Source organism: Oxyura jamaicensis, chromosome 2, assembly GCF_011077185.1.
Source record: "Oxyura jamaicensis isolate SHBP4307 breed ruddy duck chromosome 2, BPBGC_Ojam_1.0, whole genome shotgun sequence".
Taxonomy (NCBI): domain Eukaryota; kingdom Metazoa; phylum Chordata; class Aves; order Anseriformes; family Anatidae; genus Oxyura; species Oxyura jamaicensis.
The window spans coordinates 898,381-916,073 of record NC_048894.1 but is presented as its reverse complement, the minus strand read 5'-3'; the positions used below and the strand labels follow the sequence as shown (position 1 = coordinate 916,073).

The 17,693-nt window shown below is 45.8% G+C and overlaps 1 long non-coding RNA gene across 2 annotated transcripts; it reads right to left on the bottom strand.

Annotated features, from left to right (window-relative positions):
• Positions 1-1,844: 1,844 nt before the first annotated feature.
• LOC118161948 lies at positions 1,845-6,322 on the bottom strand. Of its 2 annotated transcripts, none has more exons than XR_004748234.1 (3): positions 6,159-6,322; positions 1,986-2,254; positions 1,845-1,901 (listed from the first exon to the last, which is right to left on the bottom strand). It is a non-coding gene; the product is annotated as an uncharacterized LOC118161948 (long non-coding RNA). The 2 variants fall into 2 exon arrangements; XR_004748235.1 differs by lacking the exon at positions 6,159-6,322 and adding an exon at positions 4,704-5,084.
• Positions 6,323-17,693: the final 11,371 nt, after the last annotated feature.

Sequence of the window (17,693 nt, the reverse complement as noted above, 5' to 3'; positions counted from 1 at the left end):
ATCGGCTGCCACAGGATGTGGTCGAGCCCCATGGTCCTCGAGCAGCACGGCTGGGCGCAGTGCTTCAGTGACAAGAGCTTACAGAGGAGCACATCATCTAACAGCACGTAATAAACGGCGTCTTGGAGAGAAATAAAAGTGGAAGACAGGGAAATTGAGCAACGTAACCAGAGAGTAAATAAGGTGCGAACGTAACTACCCTATAGTGAGTTCTGATCCTGACGGTCTTTAATAAATTCCCAGGTGAATCCTAAGCAGAAGTTGTCTTGCTTTCGTCGGAAGATCACAGAGCATCGCTTAGGAACAGGCAGAGAGGTGGTTGCAGTCTTCCTCTTCAGGGAGGACTTGATCTGGTCGCCCACCAGGGATGGGTCGGTCATCAGCTGGGATCATGGTCCTGGGCTTCATCTCACAGCCCAAAGGACTTCAACCCGAGACAGGCTCCTGGGTAAAGAGCCAAATGACAAGAAAACGTAGTGCTCGTTGTGGCTTCCAAAAATCAGACGGACTAAAATGCAATGAACCAATCTGCACCAAGCCCTCACTGCTGGGTGCGTTCAGATTTATCGTATCTTTCCGTAATCACATCTAGTACTATGTAGTAAGTCATAACGAGGCAATTTTCTCCAATTTTCTTCTTTTGAAAACACCTTAGCTACTAATGTTTTGTTTGTGAAGCCAATCATTTGAAGTAAGAAACTCAACAAGTGACAGGCAGAAAGCAATCTGTATGTAATTATGCAATAGGACAAATTCTAGTAAAGAAATTTGAGCATACTTCCATGCTTTAGGTTTCATTCAACTACAGAAAAACATGAATGACAAAACTGGGGGGCTTCACCAGTTTTCATTTTTCAAACCAACCTAACGAGCAAAGTCCCTGGTTCACACAAACACTAACAAACCTGCACACAGGTGTGGTGGTTCCCTGTTTAACCCTAGAACTTTGTTTTCTTCCTGAACTCCCCACACTCCTGCTCCATCTGTACGCATCTTGGTACAAAGTACGCCACTCACCCCTTCCTGCCAGGCTGCAGTTACCCGTTCGCAGGGTGCAGACAGCGCAGGGCACCGTTACAGCAGGGAACCAGACCCCTCTGGCAGAGGACAGCCTTTGAGCTACCCGAACTCTTAAACACAGAGTATCACCGAGTCAACAATTGATTTTACAGAATGCGTCTAGGCAACGCTTGGGCATTTTACTGCCACTTTATCAAGTACAGACGGCAAACAGCTCTACATCAAAATCATCCCAATATAAAAACATTCCTGGGCTTACCCTGAGGTTCTAGAGCTCCTCCCACCCCTGAACACTCCAACCCAGAAATAAATACCTGCGAGGAAGGGCACTTATGGAGAATAAAAACAACCAAACATGCAGAAATCTGAGCTGCACAGAACATTTTGAAAGGCAAAGTGCCGTTCCCACACATCCTATCATCGGTTACCATCCCTTGGAGGTCTAGCACCGTAGCTCCCTCAGGTGCCTAAGCCTATCCTGATCCGGGAACCTCCTCTGCTGCTGCTGAAACAAGGTCTCACGCGCAGCAGTGCCACGCACTGCCCAGCAGACAGCCTTTTGATGCTGCAGCATGCACAGCAACACCTCACACACACCAGGTCAGGTTTGTCTTTGCGGACAGGCTTTCCTGGGCTGCGCTGCTGGACCACAACCTCCTCTGTGTGTTAATTTCCATCTGTACGCAGGTTTGTTTCTGAAAATGGCAGCCCTGTGAAGCTGGGTATGACAGCGGGTACAGAGTTAGGCCCCGTGCCCCACTTGTTACCGGAGACCCAGCGCTGAGGGTCTGCCTGTCCAGAGCTATCCTCGCGTGAAGGAGGAGACCTTGGCATGCAGAATCCAGAAGTGGAAATGTGCGAGGCTCCCAAGGCTGTACGTTCTGTGGAGTGAAAAGGAGAGAAAGGAGAAGTTGCTGGGATGAAGAGCCTAGAATCACATGCTCAAAGGATATTACAATACCCACCTCGTCCCAGTCCCTGACAGCTGCTGGAAGTCCAGCAGATTCAATTTAGAACACTAGCTCTGTTTGCCAGGGTGCCAAAGCAAACCCAAATTTTAAGACCAGTGAACACTTTGGAGTTCACAACCTTTCCAGGGTCACCATCTCAGCTACCCATTGGCATCAAGACCAGTGCCTTGCCACCTCCACTTAGGTTCCTTATTCTTCTCAGGCTCATCTGAAAGGGCTTCCAAAGCAAACGCTGCGCGCTTGAGCCCAAACACAGGACAGATCTGATACAAAGCGTACGGCACTACTTGTAAGGCTATTTGTAAGGATGAAAGGGAAGTTCAGTTCTTCTGGTAGCTTCAGAAATTAATCTATAGCAAAGTTTACTGGTTTTGGCAGAAGGTAGTTATAAAGTGGGCAACTGTCTGAACTATTCATGGTCACAGGTAACTCAGTCCCACACACCAGGAGTGAGCTCAAACTCCAGGTCAGCATTATTTTAGAATGACAACAAAGAATAAAGTTTCTTTTCCCACTCTGAATCCTGTTGCCAGCCCAAGTCTCGGCAGTCACAGAAGCTGAAGTATCCTTTGAGCAGCCTGTAGCTCAAACAGCGCTCACAAAATTCACTTTAGAAGAGTACATGCAAGCTAAGGCCAGCCAACATTAATGCTAAAATAATTTGGTGAATACATAGCAGCCTCTACAGGCTTCCATTTCAGACTTGTTTCAATTTTAACTTTTCCTAGGATTGCTTTTACACGCCGATGCTACGGTATCACACTGCTATGACCACTGGTGTTATTTTCACATTAGGAACCCCATACTTCTATGCCAGAACCCTGGAGAATAGACAAGCACCACCTTCCCAGAGTAACCTCACCTCTGCTGCTTCGTCTAGCATTTCCAGGGAAGATCTGGCATCCTCACCGCAAGACAGCATCATTCTGGTCCTACTGTTCACGGAGAGGGACTCAGGGCTTCACAAGCCAGTAGAAGAGCGCACATACAAATCGTTAAGGCCATTAAAGCCAGTAACTGGAGGAGCTGGCAGAGGCTGCCCGGCCCATCGGCCATCTGCGTTGTTGGAGGACCCAAACCAAGGCAGCATTTGGAGCACAGTTAGTTATGTAAAACAAGAAACCCGAGTCAAAGTAAGATCACCGTACAGTGAAAAATGTGAGCTGAGACGCACGGTTTGGGCCAAATTGCTTTATCTGTTCTGTACAAGATGGTCACACGGCCCAGTTGGTAATTTAACTAAATTAGTCCTTTCATTGCTTAGTTAAATTGGTCCTTTAACTAAGCATCTCATGGCTTCCTGGGCAATCACTGGCCATTCCGCTCATCCTGAGCATGCAGAGAACAGTTGAGCATTAAGAGAGGAAGAAAAAAAAACACTTGTGGAAAAGAAATACAACCAAAGCAGAAAAGCATACCAGCACTAGAGAGAACTGCTACAGCTGAAGTTACCTGGAGGCACTCCAACGTTCTTCCTGGGTGACTGCACTATTTGGACCTTTTTCCAGAAGTGAGGATTAAGAACAAGATGATCTGTCAGCCCCTCTCCCCCCTCCGCTGCTCGCCAACTTGTGAAAACATCAGTCAGTTCCAGCTTTGGTAGAGAAGCAGGGGGTCTCAAAAATAGGAAGCTCTCAAAATGTAATGAGAGCAGAGACAGGCCTACTGCTGCTCCCACTGAGGGAAAGGCAGAGTTCAACTTTTACCCATTTTTACCCTCCAAAAAAATGCATACCCAAAGCAAACCCAAATTTTAAGAGCAGTGAACACTTTGGAGTTCACAACATTTCCAGGAGGTTTCAAGAGGCTGATGACCCTACTCTGTGGGCTTCCCCCACGCTTTACATGCTAAAATTAAGTTTATAAATAAATATATGTTAGGCAATTAAGTTCTTTACTATTAACTTGTAGCTAAAATAAACCTGTAACGTGTTTTTAGCTTAAAAAAAAGGAAGGAGTAGAATGTGCTCAGCACTAAGTTCAAGACCAACCGATCTGGCCGGGGAAGCAGTGCAGCAGGCACGCTGCCAGCCAAGTGCCGCCTGTGGAAAAAAGCAAGTAGCTGTTGCTGTTTATTTAATAACAACATCCAAAATGCATTTCCTAGCAGTCCATTAGCAGGAAAGACCAATCTGAATTCCCGAGTGTCTGCAGCCCCAGGCAATGCTAGATAAAAGAGGTATTCCCCAGCTCCTCTAAGGCCATTCCCCTTTTCAGATCAATTTCCCCCAGCTTTTCTTTCAACTCACCATCGCTGAGCTGCCAGTGAAAGGGATGTGACTGGAAGAAGGGGCTGGAGGAGTCTCTGGGGACGAGGCCAGTGCGAGGTGCAGAGAACTGGGTTTTTGTGCCTGAGGACTGGAAACAGGAGAGCTGTGACTGGATGTTCCTTCGAGCTGCCTTTCCCCTTCGAACAACAAGCCTGTTCATTCAACACGAACAGAAAACCAAGGTGAGGTCAGACCGACCTAAGACCGGTTGGTTATGTTGCTGCCCCTGTAAGGTCACCTCCCCCCAAGGGAAAACAGCGCAGAAAACCGCATTAGAGAACAAACGTAACACAAGAGCCTCAAACGGAGTGCCACCGCTCTGCAGCACTGACCATGTCAGCTCAAGAACGGTGGTTTTGTTTCCCAAACACAGCAGACGGTGAGGAAGTTACAGCCCTCAAACAAAAATACAGTCCACGTACAGCCACTTATAAAAGCTTACTTCACTGTAGAACTTGTCAGGCTTGTCCCATCTCTAACGACCTCTCCAATTATTAACCATGCTGATTTTAATACAGACGTGTTCTTTGAAGTGCTGTATAACCTTAACTTGATACACTTTTTTTTTCTACATCAGTTAACTTTGTATTTTTCCATTTGGGACTGGCTTATTCCATGCTCCACGAATGGAGCAATCTTCTAAGCCTGTTGTGCCAAATGACCCCACTAGTCAAATCCTTCCCACAAACCTAGCTCTGTGAGGACCTTTGAGCTAAAAGTATGTAAAAATTCTCCTGCACCATCCCTGAGTGCATGCTCTCCACGGTCGGTGCCTCACACACCCCCTGCATGCATACTGCCCATGAATAATAACAGGTTTTGTGTGAGCTTGCGGCTACACATTTGAAAAAAGAAAGGAGGTGTAAGTCAAATAGCTGCTGAGCAGCTGAGAATTATACCGGTGTGTTGTTCAAACACCCTCCAACAGGTTCCTTGCATTTGTTCATCACATCCTCAGCTGGTACTGAAGGATATATATACTGTGGGTGTATCACATTGATATCAGCACTGCTCTTAGGCTACACGACCCATCCCCATCCAAGGCTAAGTTACCCCAGCTCAGACTGAACGTTTGTAGTTGTAGCTCAGGTGCTGACTGCCCAGAACGCCACTGGAGGCTGCTGATGTACCTTCAACGTGAAAGTTGTCGGGTTCTTTTGTTTGTATTGGTTTTTTTCCTAGTTCCCTCATGTTTCTTCATTACAGCTAGCACCAGCAACCACAGAACACTGTGAGTGTTCCACGTGTAGGAATTGTCCCACTACAAGAACATCAAGGAAAGCACAGACCGTAAGCTGGTCAGACATGTTACTTTAAAAATATGTATTTGGCATAAAAATATGCCTTTTAAGAAGCCCAAATGGAACACCAAGCCCAGTTCATTACAGAACTAGGATACGTTTTAGCTGGGTTTCCCTCTTCTGAGCCTGAAACTGGTTTGAGCCTTCTGTCGCTCATTTTAAACTGCCATAGATCATTTTAAAATCATCAGCTGACATGGGCTGATGAAGAATGAGGAAAAGAGGTCAGAATTTTGCCAGACAAATATTGATTTAATCTGATTTAAAACAAAGGTTCGTAACAGCTTCCTTTTGGGTTTCCTTTTCCGTACAAAGAAAGAAAGAATGGCAAGGGGTGCTTTTTTTTAAAAAAAAAGTCTGAGCTAAAGCAAACAAGCATTCCTGCATCCTTCCGAGGTGGTCAGAATTTCTACAGCTTACAAATTGCTGGACTCAGTTGCTTGGATGTTACTATATGACAGAGTAAAGTTACGTTCCTCTGGAAGAAAGTTTGCTGCTGACTCCATTATACTTTGACTGGTTGCCCTCAGGCACTGGTTAAAAGCCCACATTTAATTTTTTAAACCTCACCTCAAATTCGGTTTTACTTAACTTACTGGAGGGAAGCAGAAGTGAAGAGGGTAGCTTTGGGAATGCACTGGTGGTTGGATCTTGCTTCTTTCCAAAATTGGACATTTTCAGAGTCCTGAGTTGATGGCTCAGCAGTCTGTGCAATCTGTCCTCTCTTAACAAGGTTTCCAAGTGTAAGTGGAGAGGGTTGCTTGAAAAGTTATTTTGGTGACTGCGAGATTTCTCTTCACACACTTCATTAGCAATGCACATCTGTCAGTACGTTGATAAAACAATAAAGTGACACAGTAACTAAAGTAAGTGTGGTTGATTGCAGGCTTTCCCTCCCTTTGGTGCCGGGATACAGAGTGACGAGCACGAGCAGGGGCCCAGATCAGCTGCCTCTGTCCTGGCCCTCTGCTCATGGCAGCCCGACAGCCTGGACCAGACACCTGGCAACTGCACCTTCCCACCCCTGCAGCGCGCTGAACTGAATGACAGCCAACTCCGTTCTGCTTGGCACTTGTTTGCAGCCTTATTCGAGGAGCTGAGAGATTTAAGTGAGTTATACAAAAATAAATAGGCTTTTATAGTTGCACCGTAAAAAGGGTATTTTCCTCGTGGTCCCTTAACCTGCTCACAAACTCTGTAGTGCACATTCTTCTCCTCCCATGGCTAAAGGCACTGACAGTGCTGCAGTCTTCAGATATTTGAACAGAAACTAAACACCAAAGTTCCACAGCATTAGGAAGTGTAGTTCATACCAGTACAGAACACACTGAAAAGGCCACAAGAGTGTCCCTTAAAGAAGACACAGAGCTGGTTCTACAAGAAGTGATCTAGCTTATGGTAAGCTAGTTACGGCCATCACCTGGTCTGGTCTCCTAGGCTCAGAGATCTCCAGACTGCATCCTTGCACTGAAGGTGGAGTGTCTGTAGGTGAGCTGCAGAACGTCACTGGCTGGTTTTCATTATCCTCTAAAACATGGTTACAACTCAATTCACATATTTTTAAACCTTTATGTAAGGAGGAAGAGCAAAGAGTGCAGTGGCACAGTAAGGGATCCTCTTTCACTTACCATGAGGTAAGGACAGTACGGGATGGAAGCCAGAGTCCTGTAGGGCTATCTGCCCTCCTCGTGACGTGGTATCGGGGTCTATTGTCTGGAGAGAGGTTTTGCTGTCTGGAGCGAGGTTTTGCAGCTACACAGGATGCAAGAGTTGGGCCATTCACAGCTGCACTTCATGGTGAGAGGTTTCAGCGGCTAGCAGAAGAAAGAAGATCAAACATCTGAAAAGGGAAGCACGCTTCAGATTTAATAAATAAGACTGAAGTTTAGACCTAATACTTCCAGTCTGCCTTCTATAGGTGCACTAGTTTCTATTCACTGAAAAACTGAAAGGCACCTCTCTGGCATAACCTTCTCCAAGCTGAGGAGATGGTCACAAATACACAGGCCCCAGCACAACTAACAGGAACAAGCGGCAGATTTGCAGGGTGAAAAATAACGCCAAGAGTCAGAAACGTTTTGAAACTGGAGTGCAAGAGTACTAAAGCAGGCTGTTTCCCATCTTGACCATGGATGAGCTACCACGTCAAAATAATTAAGGGCATTAAGGGACTCGTTTAGTGCTGGTCTGTACTTTTCTATTTCCAAGCCAACAGAGCTGTTACTTTGCAACTCTAGTGAATCCACAATACTTCTTTGCCTTAAAATAAATAAATAAATAAATATAAAAACCACTTCAAACATATCCATGCCTTTTCCTATGCTGCTCATTCTCATTTTCCTTAAAAGCTCCTTACAGCGCTGATGCTTACAAAAACCTTGATAAAACTGCTAGGCCAGCCATCCACTGACAGCAGCATCTGTCACTTTGACCAACATTGTCTTATTCTCCATTTTTAGCTCACTTGTCTATCTGGAGTATGAGCTGCAACTGAAACAGCCCTGGCAGTTTCCTCAACCATTTTTCCCCTCACTGTTGCTAAGACACGTAATGCCCCTTGCCCTAGAACTGTACAAGTGACGTGAGATCAGCCAAACCAGGAGAGGGGGTAGGAACAGCGCTTTTACCTATAGCCTAAGCAGCCTGAATTAAGTCATATCAGCTTTGTGCTCTGAGAAAACCAAAGATCAGACCAGAGAGAGTAACAACCTTTTTGTCTTGATCTGCAGCTTGCTAATTCACTGTAATTCATTCAATTACCTCTAAATGAATACTTGAGAAAAGGGCTACAAGCAAGCAAATAAGGTAAGAGCGGGGTACTGAACTACCACTTGTCAACTGCTGCATCTCACCACACACATTCTGTGTCAGAACTGATGTGTTAGACATCTTTAGTCATCAGGTAACTCAGCATCACACAGCTTGCATCCAAGGGGTGCTTGCCTCATCAGGGCTGGTATCTCGGAATTGGGTAGTGATAACCCACTTACACTCAGTCGGTGCCAAATCTTAATTAAGCTTATATATTTCTGAGGGGGTTGGGGTTTTGTCTGTGGGTTGTGCTGGCTGGTTTTGTTGTTTCTATTTTTTCCCTCTCCTTTTTCCCTTCTCCACATACAATTCCAAGGTAATCAGCTCCACAAAGGTAAATGGCAGAAGGTTGCTGCCAGGCTAAAGTCTCAGGTATCCTCTGGGCATCATTACTCAGGAAACAGTTACCTGATTATTAAGAACTTAGATTTCTAAATCAGTTTCTGAGCCATAGCTAAATAAAGAACTAGCAACTTTTTAAAAACATATCTGGGAATACACATTTTAGGAAAATGCTTATTAGACCAGAACCTAATGTCCTGACGGTTTCTGCTAAAAAATAAAACTACATATTCTAAATAAAAATGCAGCATAGTTGAGTAACCACAGGGCCAGACTTCCACTGACCTTCCTGCTGAAGTGAGACACGGTGGTAGCTCAGAAAGGCTCACACTTTTTATACGTGCCAACTGGGCGGATTGCAGCAGCGATGCAGGTACTGTCCAGTACCCTGGTGTAGGAGCGAGGCCGTTAAACTGCTTCTGTTCGCGAAATCTCTAAAACTTCCAAGCTGATCTGAGAAGCGCTGTCGCAGGAGCCAGTATGCAGACTGCAACCAAACGAAAAATAACCACCTCAGGGCGAGAGCAGCAAGCCGCAGTACCCGGTTACTGTGGTGGTGATGTCCACAGCATTTATATCAGCAGCTGATGCTTTCACATCATCTTCCAGCTGGCCAGGAGGACTGCTGGGCGGCGGCTTTGTCCAGGCCTCTGGAACCAGGCCGCCACTGCACAGTTCCTTGCCACTCACTCCAGGTACGTGCAACAAGAAAAAGATTGCTGGCCAGAACCGGTTACTACATTCACCTCCAACAAAAACCCGTATGCACGTGTTCACGTCTGCGCTAGTATTGGTTGTCACACAACAAAGAAAACTAACTTCCAGTGCTAATTTATACATTTTATAGCATTCCACACCTAGATAGCATGAGGGAAAAAATACTGACATGGGTAATTGATTTGCCATTTCCCAATATTTCTACCTATTTTCACAAATTAGCATGAGATTTCCACTGTGAAATTTTGGTTACGAGCATACCTGGGGACCCCATAAAAGCTAGGGATAACCAGACTGGGGAAGTCTAAAGATTTACCTTTAGTTTATCATGGATGACCCACAGGTGTGAGCGTTTCAGTGGCAGCGTGAAAGCTCAGTTTTAGTAAACATTTTTAAACTTAGAACCACGGCGGGGTCTGGGTGGGAAGGGACCCCAAAGCCCCCCATGGCCACCCCCTGCGATGCCCAGGGCCCCCTGTCCCCAGCCCAGGCTGCCCCCAGCCCCATCCAGCCTGGCCTTGGGCACTGCCAGGGATGGGGCACCCACAGCTCCTGGGGGCAGCCTGCACCAGGGCCTCACCGCCCACAGAGGGAAGAGGGAGCATTCAAGGTGTCCCCTTGCACTCAAGGTGTCCCAGAACTTGCAGTCAAGGTGCATTCTATGAAGTCTCATCTTGTCTCCAAGCAGTTCTTGCAAATAAAAGTTTGAGAAATTCCTATTCGCGTTGAACAAGAAGCTTTAGGGCTTTCATTCTCTTCTGTTGAGTAAACTTCATATTTTAAAAGCTTCTTAATACATGGCATAGCTTGTAAAATACACACTGTCAAAATCTACACAAATGAGACAGCAAATCCTTCCTTCCAAGAGAAGCTTCAAAGGCCATCACTACATTCACAGGAACAAGACAAGCAGGTTACTTTGAACTGTTTCCAACACAAGCAGAGGGAAAGTTTTTTAATTAAGAGAGCTGGAGACAAAACATTTACATTTTGGGGTTGTGTTATGTGTATCTACTTGTTCAGGAGTGATCAAGGAGAGATCCTACCACGCTGCACCAGAGCTATCCTCAGAAACTTACTTTACGAGTTCCAAAGCGGAAGTCCTCATTTTAAATGTGCTCCAAAGCACCTGGTCTCTTCTCCTTCGAGGGGGTACAAATTCCTAGTACATGACAAAAATTCCAGTTTGGGCCCTTAGAGTTTCACACATAGCTTGGGATGGGAGCTAGATACAACAGCTGATATTACGGATTTTCCAGAGTCCACCTGTTAGAGAATCACCCCGTCTCAAGCACTTCTCACTAAATCAGAGCTTCTCTAACCCCAGCGGGCCAATTTAGGCGACACATTAATCCTAATAAAACTCAGTCAAGGCCTGCCCTACGAAGAGACGTGCCCTCTTGATAAGGGAACGTGGGGGTATTCCTCCAAGGGAGGGCATAGAAAGATAGAAATCCTTCTCTCCAGCCCTTCCGTGGCACTAACTGTTACCAAGAGCCAGCAGAGGCCTGGCCAGAGCTTGCATTAGCTGCAGGGTGACCGCCCAGCTGGCATCCCAGCTCCTCAGCCCTTTGTTTTTTCATGTGTTACAAGCCGCAAGCGCTACCAACGCAGTGTCTTTTATCAAAACTGGTGACACAAAATATAATGCCTTCCTTGTGATTAAGAAAAGCCTAAAATGCCATGGAATGCAGAAAGCAGGAAGTATTATTTCAGCTGGGCTGAAGAGTTAAACATGTAGTCACCTTAAAGTACGACGGAGACCTGATATACCACGTTGCAAGCAACTGTGGATTAAGGTTGCCATTTAAACAGATTTAGAGGCTCATAATTTGGTCTAATACCTCCAGAATCCTCTGGATTTCTGTGACATAAGTCAACAGAAAAGGAGGCTTATTATCTGCAGAATTAAAGTGCAAGTACTGAGGTAGCCACTTTCAGAAGATCGGCAATGCTGAATGTGAAGCATGGGAATAATCTGTTAAGAACTTGTTAAGCTATTGATCACTAGCAGAAATACAACAATAAATGTAGGCTTGGAGTAATCTACACTTGCTGTTCTCTCGTTGCACTGCCACCTACTCAATTCTAGGCTGACACTACAACATTAGAAATGCAAGTTGATTTTACAGATTGAATACAGCAAGTACGACCTTCACTAAAGCCATCTATGAAAGAAAAGCTGTTCTCTAACAAAGACACAGGAGGGACCTACGAGTCCTGGCGGACAGCAAGGTGACCACGAGGCAGCAACGTGCCCTTGCTGCCAAGAAGGCTGTGTTCTGGGCTGCATGAGGCAAAGGATTGTCAGCAGGTCAAGAGAGGGGACCCTGCCCCTGTGCTCCGTGCTGGTGAGACACCCCTGGGGTGCGGGGTCCCGTGCTGGGCCCCCAGTACCGGAGGGACCTGGACACGCTGGGGAGAGCCTGGTGTGGGGCCAGGAAGATGCCGCAGGGCCCGGAGCCCCTCTGCTGTGAGGAGAGGCCGGGAGAGCTGGGGCTGCTCAGCCTGGAGTCCTTCAGAGGCAACTGCCTTGGTACACAGCCGCAGGCATTATGAATTTGCCAAATGCAATTCAGGCAAATTTCCCCCATTTCGCCCCCTAAGAGAAGAGCTGCATCAACTTGCATCAAGAGAAACTAGCCCAAAAGGATTCTTAAGAACGGAAACCAGCTGATGTCTAGGAAAAACTGCACACCCAAGCAGGAGGTGTTAATGCTCTGCCTGAATGTTCTGCACCTTCCAGCAACTTCCTGGCTCAAAATGTCCTTGAACAGAAGCGACATCTCTGTACTGAATAGTTCTCAGTGCATGTCTCAACTTCTCCAGTCAACTTTTGAAACCATTTATCTCTACGGTGTCCAATAACAAGGAATCCTATAATTTGTTCCATGACAAAATGTAGAAACAGAGGAATTCAGGTCAGACTCCACCACCTTTCAGGTTCTGTCTTACTCACTGAGGGGAAAAAAAGGCATCTGCCAGCTAAGTATGATGTGACTTCATAGCAGAGCGTGACAGCCAGCTAAAAGCTGCTGTTGCAAAGTCAATTTCAGTTGAAATTATCTTTAAACTTCCACTGACCTGTAAACAACATCTCCTTAGCAGAAGAACAGTGCAGAAGGTAGCTGGAAGGAAATACTACGCAGAACAAACTTATTGCATGCATTTGCATTCATCTCTGTGTAAACATCATAATTGCCTGAGAACAGTAACTGCTTCACAGTGAATTAAAGATAATCATGGGTTGAAGAAATACTGGCATACAGCTAGCACAAGTTGCAGTTCTTTAGAAAGATTCAAAGCTTCTGAAAAGTTACCGTTTTCCTGTATTTTGTTGTTCTGTATAAGACACTGATGTTATCAAAGTCTAGGGCCCTTAGGAATCTTTATTTTCCACAGCATTAGAATTGTATCAAAGAGCAATTGAAAGCTACAGACCTCTGCTTTTGGCCTCAGAGCCCGTAACCCTGCCGGTGTTCAGGGAAGGCAGAGCCCTGCGGTAACGGGCTGCAGAAGGCTCTGCCCACAGACTCCTTGGCCATGCAGGGCTGGGTACGGTGCCTCACCTCCTCACCTGGCTGCACCGTAACGGAGGGAGAACGGGGGAGCACGTGTGCAAGGCGCACGAGGCTGCCTGCCCGCCTTGCAGTCTTCTATCTTCCCTTGAAGAACATGGTTCTAGTTTTGCTTACATTTTCCATTAACATCTCAAAGGGATGGGTTGATGTTTCCCAACTGGTCCAGGAGAGTTAACTGCAATAATAATAATAATAATAATAATAATAAGGAGAAATGAAATCGTAACATGTACCCTTACCGAATCTCTCAAATTCAGGGGGGTCCCAGAACACCCAAAGGGACAGAAATAGCACGTTGCCACTGGAATTTTAAAGCCCAGGTTCCTGTTCTACCAGTGCTTCTTCTCGTTTTAGTTGTATGGAAAACTAGGAAAAGGAAATGAAAAAGGAATCTGTCCGCAGGAAAAGAAAATGCTGATATGATGGAACGGGAGTCGATGCGTAACAGCAGGCAACTGTTAGTACTAATCTGCTCTTGGGAAAAATCATAAAACTAATTATATCAGACATCAAGCATTCTGGAAAAAAACACGAGACAACCTGTGGGAGCATTCGTACGGATAATTAGTGAAGCCTACATTACATTTACTGTTACAATTACCACCACCATCAGTATCTTGGGCACATCGCACCTCCCACGGCCTCGATCACTGCTGCACTGCAGCACCACAGCAGCTGAAGCTGGGATGCCTCCGTGAAGCAGATTTTGCCTTCTGCCCCCAGAGCAAGAGTAGCCGGCGGACAGGCATGGCAGTAAGCCACGCAGAACCTGTGTTTCTCACACTGACACGTAAGGTAAGCAACGTGGTACAGAACTGCTGTTTCAGAGGCCCAGCCTGGCATGACATGCATTATAACGGTTCTTTCCAGACGGAAGAGGAACTCCACGTACTTTTGCCACTAGCCTAGGCATATTGGCAGAAGGTGCGAATCTTCCAGGTGTAGAATCCACACCAAGCTTTTCCACGGTACAAAATATATCGAGTCTGCCACAGACTGATGGGAGAAAGTTCAACGTACAGGAGGACATCAGCTCTTAAGCTAGGACAGCCCACTACAGGTCACCTTTCTTCTGCTTCAGGCCTTATCCAGTTCACCAAACAGATCAGGACTTTTGGGGAAAAATATGGGGTAACGCAACCGAAACGATCAAAACACACACGGCAGAAAGAGCAGCAGCACAATCACAGCACTTCCTGAGAGAATAATCCGACAAGATCAGTATCTTTCAGGGTGTTATCACGCAATTTCTTTTGTTTTGTAAGAGCAGAATGAAGCCAAAAGAAATCAGGAAGAGCACTTTAAAATAAAGCTTTATCACATCTCTGCTGCAAATAAACAAACATACACCACCAGTATGTGCTCTGTAAGAGCACACGCGCTGAAGAATACTTGGTATGTTTTCAAGAAAAAAAGAAAGCTAGTGAGGTGAAGCAAGACGATGAGATAAATACACGGCGAAGAGAGCAGACAGACTGACATCCTTCGCTGCCCTCTGCTCCCTGGGGACAGCGCCAGGAGCCGAGGGACCGGCCCGGAGCTGGGGAGGGTCAGGCTGGGGGTTAGGGAAAGGTTCTGCACCCAGAGGTGGTCGGGCACTGGGACAGGCTGCCCAGGGACGTGGGCACGGCCCCGGGATTGATGGAGCTCAAGCGTTTGGACACCGCTGTCACACACAGGAGCTTCGGCTGGGGTTGGGTGGCCCCGGCTGGGCACCACCGGCCCTCACGCTCCTCGCCGGAGCCGCCTCAGCCCGGCTCCACAGCGCGACCTGGCGGCCTGGAGCGGGAGCCTGAGGGGAGCACTCGCCCCGCCCCCGTGCCGGCTGCCGATTGGCTGCTGGGGCTGGCGCCGGCTGGGGAGCCAATCGGAGCGGGTAAATAGTGCCTGCACGTGCTGGGGGGGGAGGAGGGATGAGAGGGGCAGGTTGGAGAGCCAATCACAACTGTCTGCCCGCCCCCCGAGTCTATATAAGGCAGGGTAAGGGGACGAAGCTCGTCTTGGCGCTGGCAGCCATCTTGTCCCGTGGAGGCGCTGCGTGGCTGCAGCCTCGCGCATCCCATAAAAGCCCTGTCCCACCACGCAGCCCTTCCTCCCTCCTCAACCCATTTCATTCCATGCTAATCCAATTACAGAAACAGCTCAGCCTGTGATTAATTCGTACCAAGCAACAGAGCTCAGTTGGGAGCACAGCGCTTGGTGTGGGTGACTGAGGGCAGTGGGCACAGCAAGAATACCCAGTGCGTGTGCTTTAGGCAAATAAATAACAATAATAATAATAAATAATAATGCCTTACAAAAGTAGACCTCAGAAACACACGAGGAAGGTTGCAATGCGTGAAGCCTTTGCTGAGGTTGCCTGGGAAGGTCAGGGGGTGACCACTGGCTCTTCTTGCCAACGCCTTCCTGAATTGTCCTTCCCTCCTTTCTTGTGACGCACCGAGGCAGAATAACGGTTAAGCAGAGCTGCTGTGACTGTCCTGGGAGAGGAATCTATAGAAAATAACCAAAAAACACAAAGAACTGGCCATGCACTGCCCAAGCACTCAAACCGCCTGAAGAAACGTTTCGAGGAAAGACGCAGTGTTTCTGCATGTGCTCGTTGGGCCCTGGGATGTCTTAGGTTATTTCAGAAGGGACAGGAGTATTTTCATTGGAAGTGTTACTGAAAAGGGTCACAGATTAGCAATTGTACTCTGTATAGTGTTTTATTAGAGGTTTGTTACTGATGTAACGGACTGAGAACACGGTTTCTGAAAATGTTATTTAATATCTGATGAAATATTTTTTAGTATCTGATTAAATATCGGATTAAATATTTTTCTAAGGTAATAAGCCAAAAACAACATTTAAGAATTCACAATCGTCTCATCTGGCCATGCAATATCTTTCCCCACAGGTTTATTTTACGGCACACCTGCAGCTGAAGAAATGGTGTCATTGCTGGTTGTACCAAAAGGCCAGTGTAGTTCAGAAGAAAATCGTATCCTCTGTAACAAAAATTAGACCACAAGAAGGTGCTGGAGACAAGTCAAAAATGAAAAAATAAAAATAAAAATAAAAGGGAAATAAAAAAATAACAAGGTAAAGAGGAACAAACCGTGGTGTTTTGTTTTGTTTTCCCAAGATCCTCAATGGGCCAGTACACTTCCAAGGTATAACAATTTTCCATTTCTGATACTTCATTGGGAATGGATTATAAAGTTACTTCATACAGTGAGATAAAACTGGATATTTTATAACTATGTCATATTGAGGGCCTGGGGGAAATGCATGCATTTTTTTCCTGACCAGCACGGAACTCAGCCCGTGTAACTTTTTTACTACCCCTGAATTACACAGATCCTGTCATGCCTCCTCACGAGAGCCATTAAGTGATATTAGAAATGAAAGCATGCAGTTTCATATAAAAAATTGAGACATGATGTATTATCCACTGACAATCCAGTCTAACAATTTCCATTAGAGACACCTTTTATATTTTTTTTTTAGCAGCTTGACTGCACAATTTTCTTTCACAATTCTCGGACTTGATTTAAAAAGCAATTTATCAGTTTGATCCAGTATCCCCTTTTCTGACGTTTAATACATCATCCAGATTATCGGAAGTTTTAAAAGGTACAGCAGGGAATTTAGCATTCTCCTGCACAATGGAGGGGATCAGGAAATGATCTGTCCACATCACTGCAGCAGCTGCTGGTAACATCCCACAGGAAAAAATAAAAAAAATCACAAATTCCTAGTAACAACGATGAGCTCAAAAATTGCATTAATGGCAACGACCTCCCAAGCAAATACTCACAGCAACTTTCCAAATTAATCCTCCCAGCTTTTCCACAAACCTAGCCTTTTCCATAAATTGTATTAGCCTGTTGGTGTAGAAAAAGCCACGAAAGCTTGAATCAAAATCTAAATACTTTCATCTGCGCTGCCCTATATTTCAACATCCTCCAGGTGTTGTGACAGAAAGAGCAGCAGCCGGTCTTAGCTTTTCTGACAATAAGCTTCTGCAAAATTACACCAACACTGTATTACATCCTTTGTCTTTAGGACTACAACAAGCCAAGTATGAACCACACACAGAAAGGTACAAGCAAGCCTGTAAGGAAGTCTAACGTAACTGAACTGTAAAGGCGTCAGATCTTAGAAGATAAAAAAAAAAAATAAAAAAAAATAAAAAAAAAAATACCAATTACTCATTTAATTCACCCAATGAGAGCTGCCGTGTCTGGGTAGGAAGAGAAGACCATACAGGAAAACAAATTAAAAACGTGTTTTACCGGAATTACAGCAAGGCTTAATTGCTTGCACACATTATAAACAATACAGTTTCTCATCTCAGACAACAGAACCTTACGTTTGTTTGTTTTAATTCAGCATTTTCATTATTAGGAACTTCATTTGCGGGACAGACATACCCTGACTGTTCTCATTTAAGGGTGAGCAATGGGGGTGTCCCTCTGGTGGTGCTAACCTCCTGGAACCTCCTCCGGTAACTTCTAAACCCACTAACTAGTTTCAAATAAAGTCAAGAGGGACATAAAAATGCAGAGATAACAACTTCTTGTGTGGAAAAGACAAGTAAGATCAGCCTCCTTTCCACGCGTAGGCAGTCTGGATGCAACGCTCCTAACGATTTTCATGGCTTTCACGCTAATTGCTGTTACTTGTGCAGCTGGT